At 37.7% G+C, this 14,245-nt stretch overlaps 1 protein-coding gene across 3 annotated transcripts in view; it reads left to right on the forward strand.

The window, feature by feature from the left end:
- TENM1 (teneurin transmembrane protein 1) overlaps nt 1-14,245 on the forward strand; it is a 770,124-nt gene that overhangs the window by 408,152 nt on the left and 347,727 nt on the right. The window contains exon 4 of one of the 3 annotated variants that reach the window (XM_026791932.2): nt 12,389-12,514. The exons of the other annotated variants lie outside the window; for them this stretch is intronic. The gene's annotated coding sequence lies outside the window, so the exon portion shown is untranslated. The remainder of the gene's footprint in view (nt 1-12,388; nt 12,515-14,245) is intronic. 3 annotated transcript variants of the gene reach the window in all.

The following is a 14,245-nucleotide window of genomic DNA, read 5'->3' on the forward strand; positions in this document are numbered from 1 at the left end:
TCCCTCCTGTATCCTCCACAGCCCCCAAGCAGAGCAGAGGAAATAACTGAGTTCTCCTCTTCTTCAGTTGTCAGTAAATAGCTGAAAACATTTGAGGAAGTTCTGGATCCTTTTTCGGAACTTCCACGAGGAAGTTTATAGCCCTTGCATCCGTGGAACACTTGTAAGGAAGTATGTGGCATTTAAGAAGATGGTATGTAATAGAAGAATTTAAGAGGATTTTTTGGAGGAGAAGAAAAGAAAATACATTCTGGCTGATCTGTCCCAGTGCTCTGTGACAGGTATGTGCCTACAGGGGATGCTCAGGGCAGAGCAGGACAAGGGAATCTTGGGGTGGTCACTCACAACTCCCCTGTGCTCCAGCAGTCGGTGGCCTTGTGACTTCTGTAGAGAGAAAAATGTTTCAATCCCACCTCATTTATTTCTGGATAGGATTGAGTGAATGAGGCAGGGTGTTGCAGGAAGAAGAAAGATGTCCTCGTGCTTAGTGACCTGGAGAATTGTTTTTCTGCATGCTCCTGGCACACAGTAAATCTGTGCTGGTTACTAAACCCACACTTGATAAGGGTTTGCCTGAGCTGTGAACACCCTGGGCCTGTGGCTTGGAATGCAGTGCACACCAATGCTGAGACTTCACAGCTGCAAATGGAGAAAATTCTTCTGCCTTACATATATATAGTACAGTATAGCACCAAATCAGATTGTGGATTTCTGGCATTGCATCTGCTGTCTCTGGAAAGGAATATCAACATGCACTTATCTCTGATAGTTGTTATGAATGTGTAGTGCAGGAACTAATGTCTGATGGGTGTCACAGAAAGGCTCTGAAGTAATTAATCATTTTGTCCAGTCAGGGTTTAAATAGTGTACAATAAACAAGGCACACTACCATACAGAAAACAGTGGGGGTAAAACTGATAATATTGAATAAGTGTCAGCAAGTGATTTATTTGCATCTCATGCACTGATAAATGGTAGTTTTTTTCAGAAATAATGTGGGGGTTTATCACATGAAGACTATGATCTGAACTGGGTATGTGAAAGTAGGCTATCCGAATCATGATGTTTCCTAATTTTGGGTGCCCATTTCTGACATTTTAGTGATTTGTGCATGTTGTATCCTTGTGAGACCCATAATCATTTCATATGGTCTTAAACATCTCTGGTCCTTACAATTTCAGCTCTTTCTATCGTCTTGCATGGCAGCAAATTTTTTAAGAGAACAATTTGACTGGATGATGATGTGGACATGCAAGTCCTATAAGGCCTAACTAGGCAGTATAGCAACTTCATCATCACTGGCATCAGATTTTCTTCTCATATATGGAAAAAAGAAAGAAATCGAAAGAAAAAATCCCAAACCAAAACCCTAAAATTAGAAACACATGAACTTGGAGCAGAAAGATACAAGTTTTTTGCTGTTATGACTCTATTGCAGTCATGCAGTAGCAACAGAGGAGAGTGTGATATTCACTCTGTACATAGAAAAGTGACTTTCTCTTGTGAGTCATGTCTGGAAAGAGAACTCAACAACTCACTGGCATTATCAGTAAAAGCAGCATTTTATCAAATGAGTCTGTTGGCTTTTTCACACAAGTAGAAGTGTGAATTTCCCAGAGGTCTGGTGGTTTGGAAGGTGCTATTTAGATTTATTCCTATCATTATGTTAGACTTAGTCTGCATCACACAGCCAGGCCCCAGGTAAATGGGAGCTCTCTGGGGGGAACTCAGGAGCCTGATGAGCTTCAAAGGCTTATTTGCCAAAATACTCTGGTGAATAGGAATCTAGAGCTGCAGTATTTATTTTTGTCAAGTCAAAAAAAAATAAACCCTCAACTGAAGACCTAAGAAAACAAGAAAAGAAATAGCATTTATTGTAAGTCCCTGAAGGAACTAGCCACTGGCTTTACCTTCATTGGCTGTGCAGCACAGCATCCTGTGGGGATTTGTGTGCATTTCTACCTTTGGAGGCCAAATTTAGTGACAGGAGATGTGACGGTTTTTCACAATAATAAGGATTTGTTTAGAAAACAGTACAGAAATTACATATTTACCAGCCAGACGTTTCAACAGTTGTACGCATTTTGTTTTGGTCATGTCTGCAGCAAGCACATAAGTTTGTTTCCAAGTTGTATTGGAAACATTTCTTATTAACACAATCACCAACAACCTGTAGTGAGTGTTCTAAGCATATTCAGGTCCTTGGATTCATACTAATGCTAATAAACTCCAAAAAAATATTAGCACCCTTTCCAAAATGACCAGTACTGATTAGAAAAAAGGAAATAATTTCACCACTTTATTTGAGAGGCTGTACTTTTAATAATGGAGTTTTATTGGATTTATTTAATGGAATGTGATGTGACATTTTCTAAAAAAAGTTATTGAGGCCTGGTTGAAAACCTGATGAAGTGAAGAACAGTTTCTTTGTTGACTTCTTTAGGCTTTGAGTCATCTGACTCAAAGTTTAATCACTGTTATCTGGTCTGAGTTTTTATAGATAAAATGCTATTATGTGTTTAGAGTGAAAAATATTTTAAAAATTTTGAATCTCCACAGATTCATAATTTTTAACAAATTTTGAATAGTAATATTGACAAGCACACACACACTCATGTAAATACTTTGCAGTGTGCATTAACCCAGCCTGATTGTACCCCCTCCTTCCTTTATACACTGACACTGCTACCTAGTGAGTATATTCCACAGTTAAAATGAAATGGTTCAGATGTCTAATAGTAATTGTGAGTCATTTCTCCTCTCCATAATGTGGAGTACAGAGAATAAATATAGTTTTCAGGTTTGGTAGTAAACACATCATGTGGCTCTAGTTAGAAGATCATGCTCTGTGGTTTTATGGCCAATATAAACTCTCTCTATTGATTAAGCACAGTAATGTTGTTGGAGTACCTGGGAAGGCATTCAGTCAGTACCCACAGAAGTGTCTGCATCTGGCATCACATTTGTCTCAAAGAAATTCTGCAGCACTCCGCAATACACGAAACCCTTGGAGGTATTTCAGAGCTGGGATAAACCCTTTCTGCTGTCAAGGAGCCTCTCTACAGCAATTTCAGTGATTGCTGCAGAGAAAGTTAGAGTGTGTTACTGAATGCTGCGAGGCCAGTAAATAATTTAAAGTAATTAAAATATAAAGTGGTTTCTTTACAAAATATTAGCGTGGAAAATTCTATTTTTTAATGAGTAAAATTTCAGTAGCAAAGTCTTACTCCAGCGATTAGTATCTTTTTCTTAAGAAAAAAGGAGATGGAGTCACTAGTTTTTCATAAATTAGGGAGGTGTGCTATTAAAAATGAAGATTTTCTGTCATCCCTCTCCCATACAGAAATTATCTGCTAGAGATTAATAACTTAAACAATTTAAAACAAAATTCCTAGAGATGAAACCTTTTGGAACAAAGCAATTATAGAAAATAATATTAGGCTATTGCAAATCTCACACATTGCAGCCCATTCACACACCCTGGGCAGGAAAGACTTCCCTGGGGACAAAGATTTGCCCTACTACCAAAAAGCAGGAAGTGGAGCTCTTGCCAGCTTTGAAAGAAAAATATTTTTAAAAATAGGTACAGAACTGCTGGAGTCTATGAGCAGAATACCTTCCTGTAATAAGCTTCTTGGACATAGTCAATAATTTTCTTGTTTCCTCTACTTGCTTGGGTTTATTTCCCCCTAGATACCACTTCACATTCCTAGCAGAAAAAAAATGGTGTAATTGAGAAAAGAGGATATTTTTCTTCTTTTCCTCTTTCTTCAACTATCCAATAGATTTTTCTTTCTGTCGAAGAAAACAGTTCATGAAGATGGACAAAATTATCTTCAGCTGTGTTAGTACCTGCATGAATCCCTGCGAGCTCCAAGGATGTCACTCATATTTCAGTGATAAAAAATGCATAATTTGGTTTTGGAGGGGCACACTAAACATCAAATTAGGATGACAAAGAAGGGAAAAGTAAAAAGCACAGTGTATGTGGCTGAAAGGGTTATTTGGGTGGGCTGTGTGGTGTGAACAGGGGGTATTGGCAGAAGCAGCATGTTTTGCAGCAGAACTCAGTATTTGCTTAGCCTGGAGGTGAAGGGCTGATTCCATTTCTTATTTTGCCAAAGAATATCCAAGTTCTCAGAAGCAACCTCATAGGAGTGTCTGAATTCTATTCCTTCAGAATACACAGTGATTCACATCAAGTTGCTTTCATTCTCCACTGTTCCCACTGTTCCATGTTGTACACAATATTTAAATATTTAATAAAGCAGAAACTGGGACCGTATCCAGTAGCTAGTAAGTAAAGTAAGTCCCAGAGTGGCCATTTTTATTTTCCTATTGTAAATTTACATTTATTTGAATTAATTTTCCTTTTGTTAAACAGAGTCAGAAATATTTTCTTTAATCTGGAAGTTTTTTTAAAATTATTTTAGTGGGAGGAAAAATCATTTGATCAGTTCAAAATTCCCCTATTTTTATAACAAGATAACCCTTTGTTACCTATGAGTTAGAGCCTATTTTTTCCATTATCTAATCTGCCAGTTTAATGTTTAATCCTTGTTTTCAGAATTGCTGATTTTGGGGTTATTGTCACTAACAATTACTAGTCCAGCTGAGAATAGGAAGATATATAATATATTCCTTCTAAGCCTTGTCATCTGAGTCACCTTTCCTATGACAAAAACCAAGAGAATTGGAATTATTCATCCTGGAGAGGAGAAGGCTCCAGTGAGACCTTAGAGCAGCTTCCAATCCCTAAAAGGGCTACAAAGGGACTTTTTACAAGGGTATAATGTTATCTTTTCTTTATACAGATTTCTTTACTTTTACATATTACTACTTCAATTAAAAATGCTTAATGATTTCTCAGTTTGTTTAATCATTAGATCTAAGATTTCTGTGCTCTTCACAAATCTTTGAAGTCAGTATACATACATTCATATACAGTTGCAAATATTACCATAAGCATTTCAATATTCTAAATATTCTTCAGTCATCTTTATTTATTTCATTTCTTTAATGACTAGTTATAAGTTTGCCTAATACTCAAAAGAGTAGAACATATATAGCATGTCTTCGAAAAGCATTGGGAAGAACAGACACTCTTCACTAAATAAAACAATTTGCCAGTTCCTGGAAATTGCTTGTGTTCAACGCTTTGCCTCATACTTTGATTTCATTTTCTCAAGATATACTGTGTCCTGAATGCATTTTGGGATTCTACATTGAAAAATAATCTAGTGCTCCTAAACAATATTTAAAATGACATTTTTATTATGTTGGCATGAAGCACGTTGCTGAATTGCTTTTAATATGATAATGTTTTGCAGTTTACTATGCCATAAGTGCAGTTTGGCAGTTGAGTTTGCATGAATATTTCATCCAGAAAAGGCCATGAATTTGTAATTATAAATAGACCTGTTCAACAGAAAGAGATGGATGATTCTACAGCTACTAATTTTCCAAGGAAGTGATATGTAGTTGAAGACTGAAAGCAAAGACTTCCAGCTGCAGAGGGCCATCTGCAGATCACTCTAGGCACTATTACAGAGGATAGCTACCTTTCCCGTGGATTAGTTGGAGTTGTTTATGATGCTCAAGCTTTTGTGTCTTGGCTCCTTCAGCTGTGTATTTGCAAAAGTACTCACTGATCAAGGAGGGAAAGCCAGGCTGTGTTTCCTCCTTGACCTTATTTTGTTCACCAGCTCACCCAGCAGCTCTGGGTTAAATAGTTAAACTCTGGTCTAATTTAATGCCAATCTCCATACAGACATTACATCACATCTGACATGTTCAATAATATTTATAACTATTGTTTTATATAAATATAATAATTATTATATATATAATGACTATTGTGTAAATTCTCTGAAATGCCAGTAGTGTGCTAAGAAAGCAACACTAAAACATTCCATCTTATTTTGTGCATTTTTGGATATTCTTAATATGACTTGACTGCATCCAGTTTTACTCAGTGGTCAGCATTGCTCTCCTACAGCTGAAAATTAGATTCAAATTCTTGTCAGACTCTATTGTAATATCCTCTTTAGTTTTAATGTTTTGAGTTTCATTTTACTCTGCTAGTCTATTGAAAACATCTTCAGTGCCAAATCCTCCAAACAGGCACTGCAGTGACTCTACAGCTGAGAATTCAGTGCTGCACATCAGCAAGATGAGCCCTGATGCCTTTGGCACATTCCAAAGGCTTTCCCTGAAGGACCTGGTAAAAGAAGTTTGTAAGATACAGTGACAGAGAGAAGCAGCACAAACTTGCTACTGTGATTATTGATTGGGGGAAATGATTTATCCAGGTCAATTCCATCTGACAGCTGTGATATTAATTGCTAGGGATACAGACAATGAGGGATAGGGAAGCTCTACTGCAATGTTCTATCTTAGTATGCTGTATTTACTGTAAACTACTCTACTGTGTTTTCCAAGTCTCTTAAAGCCTAAAATGTTGCCCTTGGTTGTGCCTGTGCAATTCCCTAGAAGTAAATAGAGCTGTCTTGCAGAGAAGTTTCTCTGTGTCCATATATGCCCACAGAGAAATGAACAGCTGTGGTATGAACATGTTTAGGTGTTTTTGGTACACCTTTGGAAATATTAAAAAAATAAATTAGGAAAAAAATGTATAATATGGAGAAAGAAACCAGGAAAGCATTTGGAAAGAAAATGGGGGGAATACACCATTTGTATGTAATAGCTATATAAATAAGGAATGGAGAGTTAAGAATTGAATTCCTTCTTGAAAGAACTAAACAGAGTAGAGGTTAGAGGCTAATTTTCCCTCCATCAAAGTTAATGGCAAGGCGTCCATTAACTGTAATAGGACCTAGATTAGCCTCAAAAGTACTTAACTATAGCAGGATAAAAGAATGCAGTGATGATGATGATGGAATAAAATGGAGTGCAAATGGATATAAATATGTTGGTATGGAAAGAATGGGGAAAGGAATACACAGTATTTTCAATTATCAGTCCTGGGCTTTAAATGGAAGAGAGGAGAAGTGAAGAAAAGACAGAAGAAGAATGAGGAGGTTGAGGTTGATGCTGAAGGGGATGATACATGACATTTATATTAAAGGTTGATACAGGGCAGGGGGAGTGAGATTCAACAGTCTCAGATTGATGTCTAGTAGAAAACGTCTTTGCAAATACCTCTATGGTACACTTGCCTTAAAGGCCAAGAGTAGAGTGGGGGACTCATCCCAAAAATGAAAATAAGAAATTAATTTAAAATATACAAAATAATAATTTTAAAATAATGAAAAAAAAAAACACACATAAAAATCACCCACCAAACCAAGGGCTCAAGAAAATAAAAATTTTCAGCTTAGGCTTACTTTCAAAATACTGTGGGGTCTTCAGCAAACAACATTACCTCTCTTTATCTTCGATCCTAACATTTACCCATTTTAAACATTAAATATTAATGTTTTCCAATGGTTTGAAAAGCTTCTAGTAAAGTTTGAAAGCTTCTAGAGTGCTAGAAGAATACTTGTTTATTGTTTGATCATATTCCCAAACCTAGAAGAAAGTTGGACTCTTCGATATTTTCCCTACAGACAAAGCAAGCATGCTGTATGAAGTGGAAACAAACAGCATTGTTCTGTTCAAATAACTGTTCCCTTTTAGCTGTATTTTTAAATTGCATGAGTTAATACTGATACAAAACAAAATCACTGAGAGTTATTTTACTATTTTCTATCCCAAATAAAGAATATTGTGTCTTTAGGGTTAATTTTTTCCCATCCCAGGAGATGTTCCAATATCTATTCAGTTACCTAGTATCTATTTATATACTTGCTAATTTTTCTTGAATACTTTTTCCCTACATCTCTTTTCCATTTCAATCACACTTATGGCAAATATTTGATTTCAAAGGCAAGCAGACATTGCATCCTGTCCTTTGTCTTGCCTTCTTAATTAACTTCTCAATGTATTTATAGGCATATTTTCTTTATCCTTAATGGCTGTACACTTGATATAATCTTCTTAGAGTGTCTGTGCTTTCATAAATATGTCTTTCTATAAATGAAAGATTTTTTCTTAAAGGTTTTGGTCTAAATTTTCTCAAAAATGAATTGTGAAAGCAGCCTGTCACAAAGGCTGAGGAAAGGTTTCTTGTTTGCTGTGTCTGCATTTTCTCCAAGAAATATTTGCATTAATAAAACTGGCAAAATGATGTCTTAATTTTGACAGACTGGCTGCATGAAAAGAACAAAAACCAGTTATCTTAAGAAGAGCAATAACCAAAACAAACATGCAGGTCAGGAGTTCTCAAATGACTCATTTTTATTCCATGAAAGAGTAGAAAACTGTCAAGGCAAATTCAAATAGATTTTGAAATGGAAGGGCTGACTCCACTTTGATTTGCATTTTACAAAGCAGGGGCTTCAAATTAGGCAAGAGGAAGGAGTTCTTTGTGTCAGAAATACATGTTTTGGGGTTTCTGTGAAAATCCAGCCATACTTGGTGAGATGGTAAGTCATTTAAAATCTTCTGCACATGCTTTGAGGAGATTTGCTAAATGTGAAAAGAAACATGTGGCTCAGAAGCTTTTCTTTGTGTTGTCACAGGCAGCTTCTTCTGGCCTACACAGTCAGCTCGTGTGGCCATTGGCTGTTCCTTGGCTCTGAGCTGCTCCAAGTGCTGAACTGGTCCTGCTTTCCTGACAGCTGCTCAGAAAGTCAGAGAAAGGCAGTCCTAAGTGTGTTGGGTGGTGTTGGTCTGGTGATTCCCATCACAGAAAGGCAGCTCTTGTGTGTGTTGGGTGGTGTTGGTTTGGTGATTCCCATCACAGAAAGGCAGCTCCCAGGTGTGTTGGGTGGTGTTGGTTTGGTGATTCCTGTCTCAGGGCCAGCATTCTGAGGTGCCAGGAGAGCAGGGCACCAAGGGAACACGTTGCACCGTGTGTCAAGGAGAGGAGATGCTTCTCCAGCTCCTTCATAGGTTAACTCAGTGGGCGGTGGACAAGAGGTGCTGAAGTCCTTTTAGCCAGGAAAATTAAATAATGTAATCTCAAAGCTATCCTAGCTCTTTTTAATGATTTTTCCTGTGGCAAAGTCAGAGTGAGCAAAAGTGATGCACTCTTTAAATTATAATAGTGCCCATAACTGAAGAAAAAATCAAAGTTTATAAGAAGAATAGTGAACCACCTCCTCCTTCAAAATACAATGTGCTTTTCCTGGAAGAACTTTGCAAAACATTTTATGTTGTTTTTTCCTAATGCCTTTTCATTATTCTGCTGTCCAGAAGGTGAAACTGTGGTCAGTGCATTAGGCTGGGACTTGGCAGGACTGAGTTCAGGGCACTACAATGCTGGTGGATTTCTGTGGGAGCCTGGACCCTAATTAGTGCTAATTTGTCTTCCTGTCCATGCAATAGTGTTAATTCTTTGTTACTTGGTGGACTAATATGAGAATAAATACCTTAGATGTATTTATATTCTCACAAAAAAGTTATCAGACAAATCTTTGGGTAAAAAACAGATTGAATGAACTCTTTCATAATCATGTGAAAGAAAGTATGCAATAAAACTGACATAATTTTTACAATCAATTTGTTTAAGTGTAAATTCTATACCTACTATGAAAAGAACACAGAATGTATTATGGCAAGGAGCAATACAGCGATTATACCACTGAGCTGAGGTTGTGGTATACTCTGACTTTTCCAGAAGCATCTGATGACATGCAAGGAAAGAGCAAAGTTGATGATGAATAATCGCTGAGGTTGGTACAAACATTCTGTGTTTTAGTGGAGTAGATAACACTGCCCCAGCTGCAACAGCACAGGAAAGGTTTGCACAGTGTGGGTTTATGGTTTGCTCAGCTCTGCTATTACACCTGTCAAGCCAAGACAGCACCATTGTCAAGCATCATTTCACATTGTGAAATGTCAGAGCCCGGGGCCAGGGAGGCATAACTCAGTGGAAGGACCTCACATGTAAGTTCACAGACCTAATTATGAGACTTATAAAAATATACCGTGTACTTTGAGTTAGTGGGAGTTCATAGTTCACATTCCAGAATCTGATTTTAAGGCTCTAACTTGCAATACTCTCATGTCATTTTTCAAGTGATCCAAAACATCATAGAAACCACCATTTCTTTTCTTTCTTTTTTTTTTTTTTCCTTAAACCAATAACCTATTGTGAGCTTCTCTCACCTTGTATGAAAGGGCAGGGCAATATGTTATTTCTGTGTCCTATAGAAAACAAACCATCCTGTTATCTGTGCTCATCACAGCTGCTGCTCGAGAGGCTGAGCAGTGCACGTGTCACTGACTTCTCTGAACTGCAATGGGCCCAGTCACATGTAACAGATTCCCTCAGCTACTTGGCTTTCACTCAAATCTAGTAGTTAAACCTGAAATATTTTTCAGTGCACTGCTTGCCCTCATGTGTACAAAGAACTGACTGCCAGCATCTGAGATACTGCATTTATTCTGCTGCCAATCTAAATTCATGCTGGCAGCAGCTGATGGAAATTTCCTTATGTGTAGAGTCTAATTGAATAAACTTTGGTTTTGATTTCTAGAATGCTTATGAAGTTTAATGCTTATAAACTGTTAAAATTAGAGGAAAAACTTTCCAAAGACTGCTAATATTGCTACTAAAAATAAGCTTAACACTAATTTCTTTACAGGCTCCTGCTCTGTATAAACTAGGCTTTCTCCTGATGTTTAAAGCAGGCTAGAGTACACTCTTTATTATTTTTTAATGCTATTATAATTATGTATCCTAAGAAAATAGGCATCTTTGCAGGCAGCATCAAAGCCTAGAAATCAGTGTTAATAACACACCAAGCCCCAACCCCTGCCAAAGTCCAATAATAAATCTGAGTGACCAGTTCTCTCTGTTATCTGATACATTACTTTTCATGACATCTCTTTTCTTGCCTTTCCCTGCTATTGGACACTTTAGTGATTTAGCTGTATGGAGTGCTGGGCCACCTTGCCTAGGCCATGTTTTTGCCAAGAAGAGATGGAACAGATGCTCCTTGAGGTCCCTTTCAACCTGTGATTCTGGAACTGTGATACTGAGAGGTTTCTGCTCAGGTCAGGTGTGTTGGGACTGGCTGGGGCAGAGGTCAGAGCCCTCACAGTGCTCGCAGTGGCAGCTGGATGGGTGCAGGTGCCACAGCAGTGTTTTGGCTGCTGCTGAGCAGCCCTGCCCTGTGACATTCCTTCCCCCAGCAAAGGGGATGGCAGTGGGCAAGGTGCCGGGAGGGGACACGGCCAGGCCAGCTGTCCCAAATTAGCCAAGGGGCAATTCCACACCGTGTGATGGCAGCTCAGATACCCAAGCTAAGGGAGACAGGAGGAAGGGGGTGTCAGTGAGTTTCATTTCAGTGAGTTTCCAGTGTTGGCCTTGCACAGGAACCATTACCCATACTGATTCCTACTGCCTAGGAAGTGTCCAGACATGGCTGCTTATGGGAAGTACAGACTGAGCTTCTTCCTCTTCAGCTCTTGTACACAGATCTCCACTTGTTTCTTTCTTTTTGCTGTAGTAAAGCTGCCTTATCTCACCCTGCTGGTCATTCTCTATTTTATTCTCTCCCTTGTCCCAGTGGAAAGGGAGTGACAGAGTGACTGAGTGGGCACTTGGCCAATCTTGGGTTGGATTAGGTGAGGTGAACATTTTACCTTCTAGCCAAAACACTCCTCTTGGAGCTGTTGGCTGTCAGTGGGCAGAGTCTGGGTCAATTCTGCCTTCTCATATTCTACTCATCAGCATAGAAAAAGTCTGAGCTAACATTAATGCCCACAGGCAGTTTATATCCACTGCAGAGATGTTACTCTGCTATGTTGCGTGCACAGTTCAGTGCTCGTAGTTCATGCATGTACAGATACATCTAAAACTGTAAACTGCCACTCAACCACACTGATGTTCAACTCAAAAAATGTGTTTAGAAGTCTGTAATGTGTCACACATTACGTCACTTGATAGTGATTTTTATACAGGATGATGTGTGTATGCTAATTCTATTGATGTGTGATGGATTTATTAAACTAAAATAGTTCCATTCACTAGGATTTTTTTCAGTGAAATTATTTTGCTGTCTTGTCAAATAGAGTAAGTTTTGTTTGAAATGAGAGATCCTGCCTCTTAGTATTCCACATCTACCCAAACAATCTAAGTCCGTTATAGCTTATGCATCCAACAAACTCATAGGAAAAAAAAATATTACAGCATGATAGAAGTCAATCCCAAACTCACCAATATTATTTTGTGTTAGGGGAAGTGTTCTGTGGCAGAGCTACAAGACTTCCTGGAGAGTTCAGCTGTGCTGAATTACTGCACATCATCATTAAGGCAGGAGAAGTGCCTGAGCAAAGTCAGCTGAGGTTCCTTTACATTTATCTGTATTCATTGTAGGAGAAGCAGCTCCATGTTCTGCATACCAGATCTCTGTTGCTGGCTCCATGTAGAAGCAGAAGGAGGAGAATCTGGTCCTGATTCCCTGTGACCAAAATGAATTTTAGTTTGGGAAGCCTCACAAAGGTACGGTTTCTACATTCAGAAATAGGTACTTATAGTGTCTGGTAGTTTCCTTTATTAATAGCTAGACTTCCACTTTACACTATGAAATTCTAAATTGAATTATTCACGTTATACTTAAAGAGCTGTATTGTGAAAGTTGGGCCAAGGTAGAGGTAGGAAAGGCAATACCATTTTTAAGAGGTGATGATTAGTTTTTATGGCATTCTTTAGCTGAATTTTAATGTCTCATAGGGACCCTAGAGATACTGAGCTGCTTGTTTACCTGTGTGGATATGGAAAACTGTGAAAATTAGCACATGTGAAAATCAGGAGATGGGGCAATGTTGTGTATTCAAGTTCAAGGACTACATTTATTAATGAAATGCTGGAGAAAAAGGTTTCATCTGAGTTTTTTTCCTTCTCAGGCTTCACCTTTTGATAGTGTAAAATCACTTTTTATTTTTCTGGTAGCTGTTGTAGAACAGTAAGTGTGAAAATTATTTACAAATGAATGAGACTTCTCCTCCTGATTGAAAGTATCACTGGCTTTTACTTTAGCTCTTTCTACTTTTGTGGTTACTGATGTCCATTGGTCAAGGACTTTTCTTGGAAGAGTTTTATGTGTTTTGTGTTTCTGTAAATTACAGAAGAGCCAGGAGATGCTGCAGGCAGGATTTGCTGAGCAGATGCTATGAGTGTTTTCTGAGAGACATTTTTGATTAGACACTCTTTATTATTTTGTAATAAATTTTCCTTCTAACATGAACCAATATTACAGGTTTAGTAATGTGTGATCAGTATGTTCTTTATTGCAGTAAAAATAGGGAGAAAAAGTAATATTAATTGCTTTATACTATTCCATTCCAGAAATGGCCAAGTTAGTACCTTAGTGGTATGATAGGCCAGTGTACTTGTGGTTTTTAACAGCCACATTTTTAACACCCATTTTCATTTTTTCTTGCTCAGTCTTAGGCTAAATAGGAAATTCTTCAGAGGGAGAGGACCATAATGAGCTACACTTCCACACAATAGGGCCTGATATCAGATTTCTTACTATAAATGTAAATGGCAAATAATTAAAATTGCTGCAATTTTAATTTTTATGTGGGTGTTATATTCTATAGGGAATTTAATTATGTTTTTTATTATGTGGATTCACTTCTGAAGATTCCTTAAAAAACATAATGTATTTAGTGGTGCTTAGAACAGATATTTTGCCCCCTCTCTAAAATAGAGTTGGCTGTCATAATTATGATTTTCTTTTATAATTTCACTATTTTAAGGCCTTACATCTGGGCTTGGCTTTTCAATAACTTTTTCCTGAAAATTTGTAGTAAATAAGTTGCTCATTTAACAATGGGAATAAAGATTTTAACATGTATTTTTCTTTCTCCAATATATGTTTTAAATATCAACAATTTTCTGATGAGAGCTTCTCACTACCACATTGATTGTATGGGTAGAGTTACTAATTAGTTTGAAAAAAGTCATAATAAGGGAGAGAAAAAAGCATATATAACTACCTTTGACTTGGTGTCTGTCTTGATGAAATCTCTCTGAGTGCAGGAGCAGTAACAGAGACTTATTGCTTTGATTTTAGTTTTCTGAGAGTTCTGCTTCAGGACATTGGGGCAGAAGTGGAGAAAATTAATTAGAATGGAGGGGACAGAGAGAAAATAATCCCAAATTCACCTATGAAGGCCATTTTTTCCATGTCTTTCATGGTAGATTTCAAGCTTCATGGTTTTAAAA

The sequence above is a fragment of the Zonotrichia albicollis genome, chromosome 14 (genome assembly GCF_047830755.1).
Source record: "Zonotrichia albicollis isolate bZonAlb1 chromosome 14, bZonAlb1.hap1, whole genome shotgun sequence".
NCBI lineage: Eukaryota > Metazoa > Chordata > Aves > Passeriformes > Passerellidae > Zonotrichia > Zonotrichia albicollis.